At 40.4% G+C, this 16,160-nt stretch overlaps 1 long non-coding RNA gene across 2 annotated transcripts in view; it reads left to right on the top strand.

The window, feature by feature from the left end:
* LOC142042797 (uncharacterized) overlaps positions 1-16,160 on the top strand; it is a 120,450-nt gene that overhangs the window by 67,148 nt on the left and 37,142 nt on the right. The gene's annotated exons all lie outside the window — the stretch shown is intronic.

Below are 16,160 nucleotides of genomic sequence, written 5' to 3' on the forward strand. Positions count from 1 at the left end.
AAGACCTTCCTGCAGGGCTTTCTAACCTAATTATGTAGCAAATATGTAACTGTATCAGGGACTGTTGTTGAGCTTTTAAAAATTCTATAGAAAAGTTAATATTTTCTGTTCCATTAATAGCAGATCAAGGTTTGTGTGTGGTTGCCAGTTTTATTGGCAGGTTTATTAACTTCCTTTCTACCATAGTTATGGCTTAGAAATAGACCTTATTTTTTTCCTCTGCAGTGTGATTGTTGTTGTGGTGGTGGGTTTTTTTGTTTGGTTTTGGTTTGTTGTTTTTTTTTTTTTTAAACCAACTTTACTTATTTACTTACAACTGTAATGTCTCAGAATCCTGATTGGGGCCAGCACCCTGTTGCACTAAGTGCTGTACATTAAAGGAATGATATGTAATGTAGTAAATAAACTTGCTTGAGGCAAACTTTCTTTTTTTTGGGTTCAGTCTGTTGCATATGTATTCCGCAGTCTATCTAGCAAGGAGACGTTAGATCTGATTTGTCAAGGTAGTTACAGACAAGCTTAATTCCAAGTCGGTGAAAAATCCCACTGATTTCCTCAGGCTACTCATTTGTTAGAGATAGACAGGTGCTAATATACAATGATAAATTGACTTCATAATGTACAAATCATGCATATGCTGTTTTTGCAGGTGCATTTAAATGCTGTCATACACTTGTGATAAATAATTTGGAAAAATTCTTACTTAATCACATGAGTTACCTATCCGTGCCTCTCCAGACACATTAGCAGCAAAATTCCTACTTACCCAGTGATGCCAGCAGTGTGGTGAGGCCTTGCAGTGGGCAGGAGATGAAGGATAAATGCCAATAAACAGTTTTCTGCTGCATTGTCCCCTGCGAGGATCTTGGTGATAATCAGCGCTGTAAGAAGCGTATCATCTGCCCGCATTGGAAAGGGGAGTAGAGTATATTCAAGGCAATGATAACAAAAAATTAGTTTCTGTTACCAAGGGAATGATGACAAAACCCTCTGAGATCATTTCCCTCCTGGTAGCTACTCCAAAAGTCGTAGATTCTAGGTTTGTTACGCAGGCCCACAAGTTGTTGCAAAATTCATCCTGTTTTACCAGTTCTGCAGATTGGAGAAACATTCCCCTTGCCTCATTCTTGTGTGTGCATGGAAACATGTACACAGGTGTGTGCTTGCATGTACATTAATGCACACACAGAAAATAGAACTCAGTGGAATTCTACAGCTGCATCTGAAGTTAATTGATTTGAAATTAATGCATTTCCCTTCCTTCAAGAATGAGTTTGCAAAACATTACGTCCACAACAGTAAGGAAGGTCAGTTCTTTGTCTCCTTTTTGTGTCTCTCTTTCTAGACCCATAGCCTGTGGATAAAGCAACATTACATTTGGCTAGAGCCAATTGCCCTTGTTCTGTACTCATGCGGTGGACTGGAAAGGTAGCCAGAGCTGCTTGAAATATCTGGCGGGCTCGTTATGGCAGGTACTTACAGACCTTGTCGTCTGCTGTGAAGAGCTGAGGCCAGCTTTCTGTGGCTGCCTGATGACCTGAAAGTTATGTAGGAGTTTGGGCAGGCTTTCTTTGTCTGAGTTGGTTTTACCTTGTATTTTTGGATGAAAAGATAAACTATAGAAGATGCAAAGGTTAAAAGGAGAACCTAGCAGCAGCTGGATTTAATCTGTGGTCTGAAAATAAAGTACATTTAGATTGAAAAAAAAATTGCGCTGAGGTTTTTCAAAATTAAGAGAAATTATTAGTTTAGGCATCCATTTCCATAGCACTGACATGCCAAGAGCGCAGTGTGCTGGGCATGTGTTCCCTTTCATACCAGCCTGTGTCATGTTAATCCTTTCATCAGTGCAATTACTAGTTGTGGCCAGAATGTGTGATGGTGGTGCAGCATTTTTCTTACAGCTGTCCTGAAGAGCTGATTAACTCACACACTTGCCACACTTAAAGGAAATGGGGCATGCAGAAATAGTGGAAAGATGCCTTATTAATTGCTGTGACCATGACATAAATACTTCATTGAGAAATAATTACCCTGGTATTTAGAATAATGTATTCAAAATGTCCAGGTAACTCAGAATGTTGGGTTGACTTTTGCATTCACATCAGTAAATAAACTCGTGATGACCATTTGCTAGTCATAGCTCTATTGATCACTGTAAAAGAAAACGAAAACTGATGCTCCCAAATACAAATGGTCAGAGCAGCCACAAGAAAAACCCATCAACAAGCTTTAGGGTAGCTGTTACCAGTGGAATCTTAGAAATGCTTGGAAACTTAAGTCTTACTGAATAGTAGTGACTGATATCTTAGAATCTTCAACATGTATTACTTTATACCTTGTTGCCCTTAGGACCTTGCATAATGGTATGACACTAATTTAAATCTGTTTCTGCAAACTATGGTTGGTTCCCTATGTCACATTGTAACACAAAGAAGTTACTTGGGATAGTAAAGGATCTGCTCTTGTGCAGACTGTATATAAATCTAATTTTCTTTAGCATCCAGTTCTAAAATACATAAATATATTTGATACTACGTTTGTATTTTTCTGTATTACAGTTTACTAATAAAAATTTGGCAAAGGTATGGATATTAAAAATAGTTATCACCCAGGCCAAGCCATATCTCTAAAGCTGCTGCTTATCTTAAATCTGCAATGTCTGCTTTGCCAGACGAGTGCTGTGTGATGTGCTGCAGCTTACTGTGACCATGCGATGCAGAACAGGCGTGCTGGAATGGAGAACCTGGCTCTGTGACCTTCACTTATGAGAAGCTCACTATGCTTTTTTTTACCTGGTATTCTGCACAAGAGCAGCACCAAATATAAAATAAAAGAAATTTTTACTTATGTAGTGTTCTGCCTTCCACAGGAGTGAGTGTTGGGTTTTTTCCCCTTTCTTTCTTTTTAGCTTCTCCAAGAACCTTTGTTCTCCTCTACAGAAAGAGGAGAAGGGGAGCAGCTTTGTAGCAGGAATAGAGAGGAGAAACTCCTGCCTGGAGACGAGCACAATGGTGGGCAAATCAGAGCAATTTGGCTAGCCAGAGTGCTTGCTTTCTGCTTCTTCACATGTTGAAGCTGGACTGCAGCAGTGTTAGCAGAGTGACTATTTATGTATGCAAATACTGCTCAAGTTAGTAATGATTTCTGGGATCAGTAACCACTGGAGTTGGTAGTAACTAATTCTTTCCTTCTGAGAAGGATGTATAATCTTATGTTACCAGTATTATGTGATTAGAGCATGGAAATTCATCTTTGACGAGCATGGCAATGCTTGTAAATATTGCTTGTATGAGTGTTTGTACATGTATTTATTTTGCATTATTATTACATAGGCTTTTTTCAACAGCTTTTAGTGAATTACTGAGTTTTGGCAGCAATAATCATATTTACTTGGCATATCTATCTTAAAAAAAAAAAGTTCTGCTGTGTCCAGAGTTTTTTGAGTCGTCATCTCTCAGTGTTGTTATATTTGTAGCTGCTTTTTATAAACATTGAGGTATGAACTTCATTCTCTAAATGTAGAGGACAATAGCAAAAGGGTTGGTTTGTTTTCTTCTGAACTCAGGATAGAGTAATAGTAGTAAAATGATTTATGTGCCCTTCTCTTAGGTGTTAATCTTTACCATATTGCTTGTTAATCCAGCTGCTGGCAAGCCAAGAGATTGTGTGGCAGGGATGAAGTCAGTCGCTTCCACTTCCTCCCTTGTATTGCCCTGTTTCTGCTAACTCTTCCATTTCCCTCTCTAAAGAAAAGGAGACAATTTCAAAGTGATTGATGATCATCTCCTTTTTTCTTTCATTAACTACTAACTACCCTAGAAAGCAGGCTTGCTGCTGTAACACCTGACTACAGATGGTCAAATGAAATAAAATAGATAAGGAGAGCTGGAGTCCATCAGACCAATTTATACAGTAGATTGTAGAGAGGAACAAATTGGATGCTTCAAGAAGTAATACTGGGCAATCAGAGAGTGGTGGTTTTAGTTATTTAGTAATTGATAAGCCAATGGCCTTAACTCTTGTTTGAGGATACTGAATTGTTATCAAGGATGTATCTGAAGCTCCTGGACACTGTCATCAAGATTCCCATAAAATACATTCATTAATCTGCAAAACCTAAAGTGTCCTTATATTGATTGCCTGCTCTCTAACATCCAATCAAGAAATTTTCACCAATTCATCTCTTATGTGTGCAGCTTTGTTTATGTACCATCCTCCCAAGAAGGATTTGCATTACACTGGTGAGTGTCTACACCTACTTGTTTGTATGTAAGGTGAGACTTTGAAACAGTGGGGTTCATCGGTCTGGGGGATACTGTCATCTCCTGACAGTAATCTCTTTTGTATAACCAACAAAAAGAAATACGCTCCTCTGTAGAGAACATCAGTAGCAACATGGGCACCTCCAGCTGTGGTCTGTGAAAGGGGCTAGCTGTCCCCATGCAGTGTGGAGGGGACATAGAGGAACCAGTCTCATTACTTGAGCACCTAAAAATGCCTCCCCTAAAGTTCATAATTAGTGAAGTGAGCTTTCATTAGATATAAATGGGCATGTTGTCCTATTATTCTGGAAACCCCAAAGACAACTTGCGTTTCACAAGGATGTATCAGGAGCAGGCTGAACTCCTCGATTGTTTGTCTTTCCTAAATATGGTTTGAGCTTTTAAAACTCCAGAATCCTTTAAAAGAAAATTTCCAGGCTAAAAACTATTTCAGATCATCTAGAAAGGAAAAACTTGTAGAGCTGTTGTTCCTGTCCAACAAAATCTTATTTATTGTAGGGGAGAGTTTAGTGCTGTCAAACTTCAGTGTCTGCTTTCTTTCAGCTGGTTAATTAATCTCCTTCTGCTCCTTCACCTTCATGACGGAAACTTTCCTGGAAATATCTTTCTAGGGAGCCAAATTACAAGGCAAAGTGGACCACTTTTGATGCATTTAAGACATGTTTTCCTTCAGGCTTTCCATGGAGAGTGCTCTAGGGCCCTGTCTGTGCCATCCTGCCATCTGAACCTTGTTAATGATTCCACCAGTCTTTCTGATCAATGAGTGCATTCTTTATGCACCTCGTTATCTCCCTCCTGGATGTAATGGAGATTGGGAAGGGGGAGGGGTGTTAGATAAGCCTTCCCAGAGTGTTACTAGAAAGATGAGAATAAATGTACTCGGAAAATGAGTAGTTTCATTTTCTCACAGTAACTCAAAATTCATACTAAATAAATGGTCTGTGCCTTTAGAATGATTTTAATGATAACACATAGCCTAATCAAGACCATCAATAACTAGGATTTTTTCCAAGATATTTTAAACTGGAGGATTGCTAGGAACAGTCCTGGCAGAAGTCAGGCTGTGCCTGCCGAGGCTGTGGAAGAGCTTCATGAGCAGCTATTCATCGCTGCCCCGTGCCCAGGGACCGCACTTTTGGGATCAGGAGTCTCGTCTGCCTCTGTCAGGGCACTGGCTAAACTGCGAAGAGCATAAAAGCTTCCCTTTGCTTTTTTTTTTCTTTCCTTGGTGATGCGGAGCGGTCGAAAGCTGAGTGAATGTCTGAATGTGTCGGAGGGTGCATCCCCACGCCTGGTGAGGCAGCTGGACACAGAGGGCTGATTCACGGCAGCGCCGGCCCTGGCTCCAGTTTGTTGAAGTCCCTGGTGCTGATACGGAGGGAGGACAGAGTATTTTCTGTGAGGCAGGAGGGGCTGGCTCAGGCTCCTTCCATTCTCCAGCTACACTAATGCACTGTTAATGCACTAATATAGACAGTCTAGCCCCACGGCAGAGAAATGGGGGAAAAATCCACATTTAAATCACTTACAGGCATATCTTGCAGCTTTTTGCAACTGCCCTGAATCTCTTTTTCCCCAAAACTCTCCTGGCTCTGTCCAAAACAGCATGTCAGCTTTCCAGCCAGGCTTCCTCCTGTCCCATCCCCAGTGTGGGGGGAAGGTGAGCAACAGGGGCTTAAACGTGTGGAGTGTCTGTCCACAACTGGAGAGCTGGAAGGAGCTCACATAAATCTTGGGATGTGACGGTAAGAGAAGACTTGAACTAAATGCTGACTCATGTTTCCAGGTGCAATCGTAGTGTCTATAATGAGAAAATTGTCTTTGCAGTGCATTTTCTTATGCTATCTGGCTGCTTATCCAGATTATTTAGAAAGGAATGTACTTGAACATCTAAATTGCATGTTGTTTGTGCACAGATTGGGGGATTTTTCTGAGTGTGACAAATTACAACCTTGACACTACTCAGTCAGTTATTTGGTGGGGTTTTTTTACACAGTAGGGTGGTTGTGCACACAAATTGGGTACACGGTAGTGTACCTAACTCTTAAGTTCAGAACATTATTGAAGTGTTAAATGAGAATCTATTTCCAAGGGCATTCTTTGTAATTGGAAATTGAGCCAGGCTTTGATGCAGGAAAGGACTAGGGCTAGCAGGAGGCCCTTTAACATCATCTTAAGGTTGACTCTTTCTGATGAACGTAATCCTTCTCCTGTTTGAATCTTCCTCTCGGTTACCAACTAACTTGGCTTCCGCATGGTGAACTGAAGGCATCTGCGATGAAAAGCCACAAGTAGCCATTTGGATACTCAGCTTAGGATGATGCTGTGCAGCTTCAGCACAGATTGATTTTTTTTTTTTCCCCTGTAGCTGTTTTGCTACAGGGAATAGAGATGCTTTCTGGTGACGGTTTCCTGATGGGAAGTTCTTGGATTGCAACTGAATTACAAAGGGGAGTTGGTGGGAGTGCTGCAGTGAGCTCCAGCCACTGGGGGCTGGGTAGTGATCTTTGAAAATGAGTAAGGTCTGTGGGGCTGATGGTCCACCCAGCATGGGCCTGGTACAGGGTCCGTCCCTGCTCTCACCTCTTCTCCCAAATCCAGCCACTGACAAATTGAAAATGTTATGGATTATTTCTTGCTCCCCAGTGTTCGTCATATTGCAGGAACATGTGGAAAAATTCATCAAAGGGTGTTTGTATTCCTCTGCTGCCTTGTCCTTGACTTAAATCTGTGTCTTAGCGCTGCAGGTGTCTCTTGCAGCAAGTCAGCATGTAGATGACTTGGTTTTCTTATCATTACTCAGTGATGGGGAACTGCAGAAAGTGTTAAGATAAAGGTCATTTATCGCCTGTTGAAGGGAAGTTCAAGTCACTTAATGCTTTGGTATTCTTTTCTGATGCACTTCAGATTTTTTCTTTTAAGTCTGAAGAAATCGTTGACTTCAAATACCTTCCAGTTTGGAGACTTCCTTTTGCCTGGTTTTGGAAAGTTGTGGTAACTTGGTTCCTACTGACGTGACTGGATTCTCTTGGCTTCATGGGTCTAATAGGCGCTAAGGTACTTGACAGATTTCTCTTCTCCCACTTAGGAGAATTGAAATCCCATAAAGAAATCAATCTCATTCAGGCCTTCTCTTCAGGGAACTGTTTATTAATTCAAGCACACCAGTTCAGGCAAAATCCTCAAGTAAAACAAAGCAAAGCTCTTGCCTTGCCCAGCCAAAGCCACAAGCACCTTTTCCTTTGCTTTTGTCTGTCCCAGGCGCAGGAGCCACCACTCCCCTTTGCTTGGTCTTCCCCAGTTTGGCTCAGTTCTCATTTCAGAAAATGCCTGATTCTTTATTTAAGATGTGGTATTTTAACAAGGCTACTTGGACATATGCTTCAGACATATACACGTAAACCAAAGCTTGTTGCACTCACACTGGCTTTGCCAGTGGAAACTTTGATCCTTTCTTTTAGACTATCTTGCGGTAGCTGTAGTGATTTTCTTTACTTTCAAATCGCAGACTCTTATCCTCACCATTTAGATACGGTCTTTACTGTGTTTCTGGAAAAGTTATGAGATAGTGTAAGATAAAATGTCTACTGACAGGGAATTATTTGGATGGCTTTCACATTTAGGAGGGGGAAAGAACACCTGCTAATCTGCTGTCTTAAAAAGAAATGGGAAGATGATCAAATAATTATTATTTTGAAAGTTTGTTATTTTTGTAAATTTGTCCTGCAAAGCCTTGCCTTCGATTTTATAACAGAGCACAAACCATTCACACTGACTTTCCATAATGCAAGTGCAAACTGGATTTATCACTCTAAATTGTACTGATATGGGAAGTAAAATATAAATTCATACTTCTCTGTGTAGACATATACGTGATCATAATATCATCATAGATGAGGTTTTCTTGAACTCTGGTGGCCATTATTGTCAGGGCTTTTTGACAAATGTAATTTTAAAAGTATTTCTAGAAGTTTTGTTCTTGTATTTTTGTTTCTGTTTTGTTTTGACAGTTGATAAACATCACAGAAGAAGATCCAGTAAAAAGACAGATGCTTACTTAGTGGGTACACAGTTTGAATGACAAACCAAGATCAACAGATCATTATTTTTCACAGCAAGCAGAGTAGAGCTGAGGGAAATGGCTTATTTTAGTGCCAACCTGTGCTGATAGAAGCTCTTGCATTCCAGAATGCTGCACAACAGGAGAAGCTCTCTCTTGCACTATTTTGAGGTTTTGCTCTGTTTGACTGCAATTACGTTTTTTATGTTCAGGCCACTACCAGTTTGCTCAGAGTACTGCCATTATAAAAAGGAGGCCGATAACCTCATCTGCTCTAATTCAAATCAGAAATAATCAGCTGTTGCATGTTGTCAAATATTTATTTTAGTTTTCTGCATTTCTACAAACTTTTGGGCTTTATTCCCAGCTTCGCTGGGTTGATGCTTAGAGCAGGTCAGTTAAGCATAGGCACCATGGTCTTTTCAGTCTCTTTTTGACAACATTTATTGTTGAACTAGCTTAACTCTAGACTAAATCTTGATGCAAGTCAAAGTACTCTGCTGCGGTTGCACATCATCTGATGTCTTCAGAAATCCCCCTATGTCCTCAGCTTCTTAAGGAAAAAAGTAGCTGATTCAGGACAAACTCACTGCTCGTGGAGAGCAGCTCTGGGGACTTTTTGCAACATTCCAGTGGTTCAAGGGTATATCAGGTGTTTTCTATTTACTGCCTTGTTATATATATGTATATGGATACAACGGTAGTGTAGTTCAAAATTCTTTGTGATTATTAAATGAATTAAATTAGTAGCACGTGGAAATGCCAGATGATATTTATTTTATGTTTCAGTGTTCGACTTCTGAGGTTTGAATGGTAATTAGCTAGGGGGAAGTACTTGTTTCTATTTCACATTAATCATATGTTCATCATCATAAAGTATGTTCATATGAGTGTTTTTCACATCTCTTAGTCTGATTTTCTCTTCACTTTCACTGAGTTGTACAGCTGATGAAATGCATGCACTGTCTCAATTTTAAAGCCAGTTTTTGACTTAATTCTTCCAGATAGGAGCTGAAGAGTTTGTTCCAACTGCTGCTACTGAGCAGCTGGTAAGGTGAAAGCACAGTCACAACCTTCCAGTAACTCATGGCTCAAAGAGCTTGGTTCTGCCTGTAAATATTTGTACTTCAGGAACTACTTTATTGCTCTCTTGGATAGCAAATGGCTTGCCTGTAAATTTTTTTACCTGGTAAGGGCTGTTTTACCTGACCGAACTTGTGTTCTGCTCATAAATACTCCAGCCACTTGGGATTGCTTGAGTTTGGGACATTCTAATAAAATGAGACTGTACCGTGGGACTTCATAAACTCAGCACATTTTTCTGGAACAGCTGCACTTCTACACAGCTGCTGTTGATCTGTCCAACACCTTTTCTGTCCTTGTCCTTGGAAGTTTTCTCTGTAAATGGCGCGACCATGTAACAAAACGTTAGTATCGTCCATGTTGCTGGAGCCAACCTGGACTGTACAGACCATTGGGAATGCACCACCATGCATTCTCAAATCCTATGAACAGAGCAGTTGTACTGCCCAGACAGTAATTGCTGAAGTCGTTTACTTATGGTAAGCAAAAGGATTGAGACTGATGTGTTATTTAAGAGAAAATGCACAGAGGCCTGGTTTTCAAATATAAACGATAACTTGTATTGGCAGGTGAGGGATTTGGGCCTGCAGATTGCCATGTTGGTCTATCAGATGATAATTTGATCAGTTAAATGGCAAGACAAACCTGAATGTTAGAGTGTGAAGACTCTGTCTCTGGCAAACAGTGCTCCTGACACGTGCAGAATAAGGCATCTCTCACCTAAGTGGCTGTGGGCTGGTGGAGGCTGCATCCATGTGAATCCAATTGGTGCTACAAAAGGTCACAATTCTTCCTCAATCTCTTCTTGCTTTTATTCTTTGTAAGTAAATGACATTTAATTTAAACATCCTTAATATTTGGAATTAACCAGTAATTGCATGAGCTAGTTAGGTGTGAATGTTTAGCATCAATCCCTCCTAAAGTGAATGAGCAGTCACTCACCCTTTGTCTTCTGACCTTATGCCATCGGTCCTAGAAGATAATTTATTCAAATAAATGGCTTTGAGGCAGAAAAATGCATTTGGTGTGGTCTTGATACTGTAAGTGGCCAGGAGCGTGCAAGAGGATGGCTGACCAAGATGATCTCCAATCACTGCTGTTGAATCACTGCAGTCATTTTCAGAAAGGTCAGTTAAAATCCAGGAAAATGAATGAAAAAATTAATTTCTTATTGTAGTTTAGATGACATTGTCAAAGATGTTTTGAAGAAGACATAAAACTGGTACTGATACTTAAATCTTTGAACTGGCTGGTTGGGTTACATCAATATAAATCAATGGCCAGCTGGATAAATCATACACATCAGAAGCCTCAGAACTGGGAGGTGAAACTTCTGAGCAGCTCATGAACTGGGTGTGCTTACATCAGATCATCTCCAAAGTTAGTGACATGAGGTTACAGGCCAGCATGCTGTGCTGTGACTAGAGCAGATGCATTGTTCTCTTTCAGTATAAAAAAAGTGACCCCCTGCTGTTGCCCTTCCTCCTTCGCTGAGATCAGCCGTCCCTAGGTTGAGCACTGAGCCTCCTCACTTTGCTTCTAAATCTGCTATTTTTCTCTGTGGTAGCGTCTCTGAACAAAACTGCATTTGCTGAAGATAAGGAATAAACCAGTGTGTTCTCAGTGTCTTAGATACCATGATTTCAGGCAATTACAGGAGAAGGGTGTAAGGAAGGCTGTTTTCCTGGTACATGTGAGAGGAGAGTAATTCTCGTCTGGTTGGACCTGTTTCTGAACCTCCAGAGGGAATTTTCATGATAGATTGACAACCTGTGAAACCATGACGCTAGTATCAAATCATCCTTGTGACCTTCGTATATCTTTCCCACTACCTGCTGCTGGGATTTCAGCATGGATATAGCAAGCAGTGTTTCCGTAGCTTGCTGGGGTTGGAAATGACTTTCTACAAGTAATCACAGTTCAAAAATTGCATGATGTTTTGAGAGAGCACAGAATTTTTTTTAATAATGAATATTTGTAGGACAATACAGTATTTCAAAAGAGAAGTTTTGTCACACCTGGAATACTATAAAGATGATGAAGAAAACAGGTCCTGGCTTTTGGAAGAAATTTTTTTTTATTAAATATTGTAGGTTTCAAGATCAGAGGGGAGTCCTACTGCAAAAATGAAGAGATGACTTCAAGATGGTGTAGTAGGAAGATATTTTCTAGTCTTTTGATTATGGTGCTGATCTGAATAGAAACAGCCAAATCTATTTTGACGTGATGATTGGAAACAAAGCTAACACAGTTTCCAGAAACGTCAATCATACTCGATGAAAATTTATTTCCCTCTGTCATAAAATTGTACCACCTACTGAAATTAAAACCTTTTTTTCCTTTGGTTTGCTAGTATGTCAGATAGAAGCACCGGTTTAGCTAAATTTCAAGCAATCTTTGTCTCTTTCAGTATGCAGTTTGAATTTCTGTAGTATTAAGATGCAGTGACAGTTTCACAGTAAATCCTCATTATAAATATGCATGCTAAAGAGTCTCAGCATGCACAGCTAGAGTCATTACTCGCGTAGCATATTTGTTTTCTATTTTTTTAAGCTACTCTGATTCAAATGTAACTCTGTTCTTCTTGCTGTTTAACTTGATTTCAAACAGTTTGAACAATATAGCCGAAGGCGCCTGTTGTAACGCAGAGTTGAAACCATGTCTGGAATTTGTTAGAAGAAAACCCAGCTTTAAAGGACAGGTGCCTGTCCTTTAAAGGCAAAAAGTACAGTACTTCTAAAAAGTTTGCTGTAATCTCAGGGTAAGTAAAAGATGAGTAATTTTGAAGCAAGCTAGCAGGCCTGGTGAAGGGTTCACCTCTGGCAAGATGATGTGCTGTTGGTGTTCCTCAGCCTTCAAACTCCTGTGGCACTTCTGGGCCACTGTAAGTGACGCTGATGCGGGAAACACGGATAGAGGTGTATTTACATGTAGCCAGAGTCCGGTCAAAACCATGGATCAAAAATAATTGGGTTTTGAGATGGGCTTCTGTTGAGGAGATGCAATTCTGGTGAAAAGACACAAAATAAAGAGGGTTGGATCTGGTACTGTGCACCGAAGAGGGGGTCATGCTGAGAAGTGAGGTTTGTGGGAAAACAACACTGATGGCAGGAGAAGGGCAGACTTGAATTCTGTCTGCCATAGTATTGCTGAGGAGGTGAGGATGATCTTTAAAGGGTTTCCCAAGATTAGCAGCTAAGAAAAGAGTTTTTATAAGAAATGGCACCTCCTGCCATTCCTTATGGATGATGGAAAAAGTTCTTCATGTGTGAATAGCACCATGTACAAATCCATGATAAATGCTCTGGTTTTGCTCCCACCAAGCTGTACACCACCTACTTCAATATTTTGCTTTACTAGATTCGTGCTGGTGATGGACACCATAAAATGCATTTTCCTCATTCCCCAGCAAGAGATTTCTTTTGTTCAGTAGCTTGTGTTTTTCTTTCACTTTTATTGAAGCTTCTCTTTAAGTGTTTTGAATTTATTTGTTCCTTAGCGTGGCCTCTTCCCAGGACAAGACATAGGACTGGTAGGGACCAGCCAGATTACTCAATCCATTTTCCTATAACCAGTGAGGGAAGAGAGAAATGAAAAGAAATCATTCTCCAAGTTTTCCCTATCTTGTGCTGTGAGGGGAGATCTGGTTTTGTGTGCAGGAGGGTGGTCATCAATATTTTCAGTACTGAGGACTTGAGTAACAATAATAGAAAGCACTGTTTTTCTGCTGATTAATTTCCTCATACAGTGCTTATTTAAAAAAAAAAAAAAAGTTCTTTTTCCAGACAGAATCGAACTATAAACACAGTAGCTGTACTTCTGCACAGGTCAGGTGGATGTCAGATAAGATGGCAATGAAATAACAAAGTGCTTTCAAAGAAATGAGTGCAGCTCCCAGTGAGACACAGCACAGCGAGGAGGAGAAATTGGTTGGGGAGCATCTAGAAAAATCTGAACATACAAAGAATTGAATGCAGTAATGTTCCTAAAGAATTGCTTATCAGCTTGGTGAGTTCTGGTGTTTTGTTCAGACAAGTTGTAAATTGGAGATGGAAATTGGGACATTAGGGAAAAGTAAATTGGCAATTCCTGTGACTATCAGAATAATAATGGGACAGATGCCCAGATCTGTCTCTGAAGTACTTGGAATGGACTCTCTCCAGGTCCTGTCTTAGCTCATAAAAAGGCTCGGAGGGGTTCTCTGCTTGGTGTTGGGCAAGGAAAATGCAGTTGGGATTTTTAAAGGCACGTGTAGAAGAATCCCACTTTGTAATTTCTGATGGCCCTTTGTGGCTTTGAAATTTTTTGTCCCAAATCAATAATTGCAAGAAGATAAGTCTGATGGCATGAGCCAGATCCTGAATAGCTCCAAGTCAGCATGGTTCTGTTGAATTCAAGGACTGCCACAGCTTTTCTGCCATTCTTGGGTGTAGAGGAACATTGACAAGTTGCCTTAGTCCTCCACAGTATTTCAAGGGTTAATTCTTTTTCAAGTACTGTAGTGTTTAATGTTTGCTGACATTTAACTGAAACAAAGCCTATGAAATGAAAAACAAGGTAACAGGAGATTTCCTAATTTAGAATGTGTCTAGGTTGGGGAGAACTTAATTTCTATATTGGAAATTGCAACTTTGACCCTAGAGCTGAGTTAAGCTTTGCTTCTTATTTATATTAGAATGAATCAGTTTCTAATTCTGTGGATTTTAAGTCCAATTACTTCTCCGATGAAGGGTTTGTTTTGTTTTGTTTTGGGGGAGGTGTTTCGTTTTGTTTTGTTCTTTTAAAAGAATAAGGAATTATGGGGGAATATGCCACTATAATTTTTTCATGACTTGTTCTGCTTCCCTAATGTTACTTTAAATACAGTTGCTGTGCATTTGTAAACAAACACATTTTCTCCTGCAAGATGTTCCCATTACTGCTCATATGTCTCAATATAAATTTTGATGCATGCTGCACTCAAGTTGTAAAGCATCACAAATATTTCTTTCTCCCACCAATTACCAAAGGTTACTCAAAGAGCAAAGGCAGTATTTAATTCAATGTTTGAGAACCATTCAGGAGAAAGTGCACTTGTTGCTTTTAAAATTGTTCGATGCTGCCTTTGCCTCCAGCCGAAGAAAAAAGGATTTCGTTTTCCTCACAGAAGGGCACTCTCGTCAGCTGTTACCACTTTATTGTTGACATTGTACCTTTGTATTACTCTGAATTCAAGGATCATAAACTTCATCAGTCTGATTACTCACCAATTAATCTCAAATGGATTTCACTGTCTAATCTCGTTACTTGTATTTGTCGTACGCTGCTGTATACCTCTTGTAAGACTTCCAGCAACCTTGGTACTGGCGATGTAAGCCCTTGATTTGGGGGGAGCTATGCATGGCATTTTTAAATGTCAAAAATGGCACACAGTTGTTTCAGCCTGGACTATCTCTGTGGCTGTCCCAGTTACAGGCTAGTCCTAGTCTAGGTGGTGGCTCGGCTGAGTTGCTGCTTGTTGCTTATACACATGTTATGGGGCAATAACATTCTGTGCTATCAGTCGCTAACTTCTGCTGGTACCGAAAAAAAGGAAGCAGGGCGGGTGGGAAAGCAACCTTGTACTCTAATTAATAAGCTCATGAAATTCTGAAGCATGCCATATTGCCTCAGTGGAAGATCCAGGTAACAGCTGTAGGATTGGAAATATTTATTATTGTAAAGGATGAGAATATTTAAAATACAACTTCAGAACTAATAGGTGAACAACTAGTATTAGAGTTCAGCAGAAATTGGCCTCATTTACAGGGTTCTCTGGGTACTTAATGCAAACTGCTCTGAGCAGTTCACTACAATTGGAAATCAAGGAGAATTATCCTTTCTGCTTTCTTTAATGAAAAATACATTAACTTGTGTTTCTATCTTCATTTAAGTTCTGCTTGCTAGAGCAGATCTGTAGCTAAGCCATTGGTCAATTTTTCTTCAATTAATATCCTTAATTACATTGTAATTTCATCCTTGACAGTCAGAAGCCTGTCATTAGAGTTGAATTCTCTTTAACAACCAGTATGTCAGGATTTTTTTTTTTTTCTTCACATGCCACAAGATGTTTATGAAGCGGGGGAGGGGGAACCCCAAAACCACCTTTAGAAATTTTAATGACTTTTCTGTACAGGTATTTAAGCATTGTGTGGTGGCCGCACGGGCTGCCGTGCCCGCGCAGTGCTGCAGTTGGCGAGTCAGGTATGAATGAGTCCCTCTTGTTCGATACTTTGCTAAGTCCGGCTGCTTGTTGCAGTTATCTGAGGGTAGATGGGAATACTATACAATCATTATTTTCCTTAGAACAAAACTCCTTTGATTGTGTTAAATCAAAGCTTTCTGTAGCGGGTTGCCTGCCAGTCTTGTATGCCAGCAAATATTTTGGATCAAGTTATTCCATCGCTGAGTCTGGGTTCGGCACCCTGCTGCATTCGAACGGTGTGCTCCTCCCTGTCCCCTCGACCTCTCCATGCTGATAACCGCGGAATTCCCAGCATCAACTGGCCCTTTCTGCCAGGTTGTCCGAGAGATGAACAGAGCCAAGTTAAACTCAATGATCAGAAATGGGCTGTTCATCTTTGGATCTGAGGAAGGTTGGTTGTGCTCCGCGTGGGTCCGTGTTTCCAGCCGCACCAGCGCGCCGGTGAAGGGTCCGGGGGCTGAGAGCCGTGAGCTTCCCCAGACTACTTCCCGCTTCTGACTTGGGTCTG

Source organism: Buteo buteo, chromosome 21 (assembly GCF_964188355.1).
Source record: "Buteo buteo chromosome 21, bButBut1.hap1.1, whole genome shotgun sequence".
In the NCBI taxonomy this organism is placed as follows: Eukaryota; Metazoa; Chordata; class Aves; order Accipitriformes; family Accipitridae; genus Buteo; species Buteo buteo.